The sequence below is a fragment of the Bactrocera oleae genome, unplaced genomic scaffold (assembly GCF_042242935.1).
Source record: "Bactrocera oleae isolate idBacOlea1 unplaced genomic scaffold, idBacOlea1 ctg00000012.1, whole genome shotgun sequence".
In the NCBI taxonomy this organism is placed as follows: Eukaryota; Metazoa; Arthropoda; class Insecta; order Diptera; family Tephritidae; genus Bactrocera; species Bactrocera oleae.
The window spans coordinates 82501-85000 of record NW_027212755.1 but is presented as its reverse complement, the minus strand read 5'-3'; the positions used below and the strand labels follow the sequence as shown (position 1 = coordinate 85000).

The 2500-nt window shown below is 31.4% G+C and overlaps 2 non-coding genes across 2 annotated transcripts in view; both read left to right on the top strand.

Moving 5' to 3' along the window:
• The first annotated feature begins 127 nt into the window (after positions 1 to 127).
• Positions 128 to 306, top strand: LOC138858696 (5.8S ribosomal RNA). Its single transcript, XR_011397731.1, has one exon. It is a non-coding gene; the product is annotated as a 5.8S ribosomal RNA (ribosomal RNA).
• A 502-nt stretch (positions 307 to 808) lies between these two features.
• Positions 809 to 2500, top strand: part of LOC138858721 (large subunit ribosomal RNA) — a 3977-nt gene continuing 2285 nt past the window's right edge. Inside the window, exon 1 of the ribosomal RNA XR_011397756.1 lies at positions 809 to 2500. This exon is cut by the window's right edge and continues 2285 nt beyond it. This is a non-coding gene — a ribosomal RNA (large subunit ribosomal RNA).

The window sequence follows — 2500 nt, the reverse complement described above, 5'->3', positions numbered from 1 at the left end:
TTAAAATTACAATTTATTGAAAGATGTTTTAAACTTATGTATTAAAAATTTATTATTGATTAATTATTAATACTTTCAATAAATTAAAATTCTTTGACTTTGAATTAAAAAAATACAAAAAAATTATCACTCTAAGCGGTGGATCACTCGGCTCATGGGTCGATGAAGAACGCAGCAAACTGTGCGTCATCGTGTGAACTGCAGGACACATGAACATCGACATTTTGAACGCATATTGCGGTCCATGCTGTTATGTACTTTAATTAATTTTAAAGTGCTGCTTGGACTACATATGGTTGAGGGTTGTAAGACTATGCTAAATTAGTTGCTTATTCTTTTAGTCAATTAATAGAATTTAAGCATATGGCATATTATTGGATTGTATTTTTCAATCCATAATATTAATAGCATAAAAAGAAATATAGAAAATATATTCTTGAATACCTCATATTTGAACGAAAATTTATGATAAATGAGAATCTTAGTATTCCCATAAAAGAAAAAATTTTCAACATTATTTAAATTATATTAAATAATACATAAGAGGAATGTCTAGCATAAAATAAATTTTTATTCTAGAATTAATTCACTCTATTGTATTGAGAAAAATTTATAATAAAAAAAAATATATGATATGTGGAGGAATAATGTTGTTAATTTTATTAATTATTATATTATGAATTTTAAAAAGGGATGAAAAGATTGAATAATATTGAGTAATCAAGATATAAAAATATATTTCTTTAAAATAGCAAATAGCAAAAAAATTAAATAAAAATAAACAAATCAATCTAAAATATATTTTATACAACCTCAACTCATATGGGACTACCCCCTGAATTTAAGCATATTAATGAGGGGAGGAAAAGAAACTAACAAGGATTTTCTTAGTAGCGGCGAGCGAAAAGAAAATAGTTCAGCACTAAGTCACTTTGTCTATATGGCAAATGTGAGATGCAGTGTATGGAATATCTTAATATCTAGTATGAGAAATTAACGATTTAAGTCCTTCTTAAATGAGGCCATTTACCCATAGAGGGTGCCAGGCCCGTATAACGTTAATGATTACTAGAAAGATATTTCCAAAGAGTCGTGTTGCTTGATAGTGCAGCACTAAGTGGGTGGTAAACTCCATCTAAAACTAAATATAACCATGAGACCGATAGTAAACAAGTACCGTGAGGGAAAGTTGAAAAGAACTCTGAATAGAGAGTTAAATAGTACGTGAAACTGCTTAGAGGTTAAGCCCGATGAACCTGAATATCCATTATGAAAAATTCATCATTATAACTGTAGTATTTAATTTTAAATATTATAGTAATAGTGTGCATTTTTTTCATATAAGGACATTGTAATCTATTAACATAATAAAATATTTATCAAAAGATCATTGGTTTTTAAGTTTATTCAAATTAATTTGCTTTTAGCTTATTAACATAGAATAATTACTGATGATTTGATAAAGTGTTGATAGATTTTATTATATATAATGCTAAAATTCTTTTGAATTTTACAATAATATTATTATCATTGATTTTAATATTAATTGTATGCATTTATATGATTAACAATGCGAAAGATTCAGGATACCTTCGGGACCCGTCTTGAAACACGGACCAAGGAGTCTAACATATGTGCAAGTCATTGGGTTATATTAAACCTAATGGCGAAATTAACTTAACTGTATTAATAATGGGATTAATTTTTAATGTATTACATTATTAATTCAATCCCGGGGCGTTCCATATAGTTATGTATAATGATAATTTATTATTATTTATACCTCTAACTGGAGCGTACCTTGAGCATATATGCTGTGACCCGAAAGATGGTGAACTATACTTGATCAGGTTGAAGTCAGGGGAAACCCTGATGGAAGACCGAAACAGTTCTGACGTGCAAATCGATTGTCAGAATTGAGTATAGGGGCGAAAGACCAATCGAACCATCTAGTAGCTGGTTCCCTCCGAAGTTTCCCTCAGGATAGCTGGTGCATTTAAAAATTATGTAAAATAATCTTATCTGGTAAAGCGAATGATTAGAGGCCTTAGGGTCGAAACGACCTTAACCTATTCTCAAACTTTAAATGGGTAAGAACCTCACCTTTCTTGATATGAAGGTTGAGGTTATGATATAATGTGCCCAGTGGGCCACTTTTGGTAAGCAGAACTGGCGCTGTGGGATGAACCAAACGTAATGTTACGGTGCCTAAATTAACAACTCATGCAGATACCATGAAAGGCGTTGGTTGCTTAAAACAGCAGGACGGTGGACATGGAAGTCGTAATCCGCTAAGGAGTGTGTAACAACTCACCTGCCGAAGCAACTAGCCCTTAAAATGGATGGCGCTTAAGTTGTATACCTATACATTACCGCTAAAGTACATGATTTATAATACAATTTCGGTTGGATTATAAATTTTGAAACTTTAGTGAGTAGGAGGGTACAATGGTGTGCTTAGAAGTGTTTGGCGTAAGCCTGCATGGAGCCGCTATTGGTA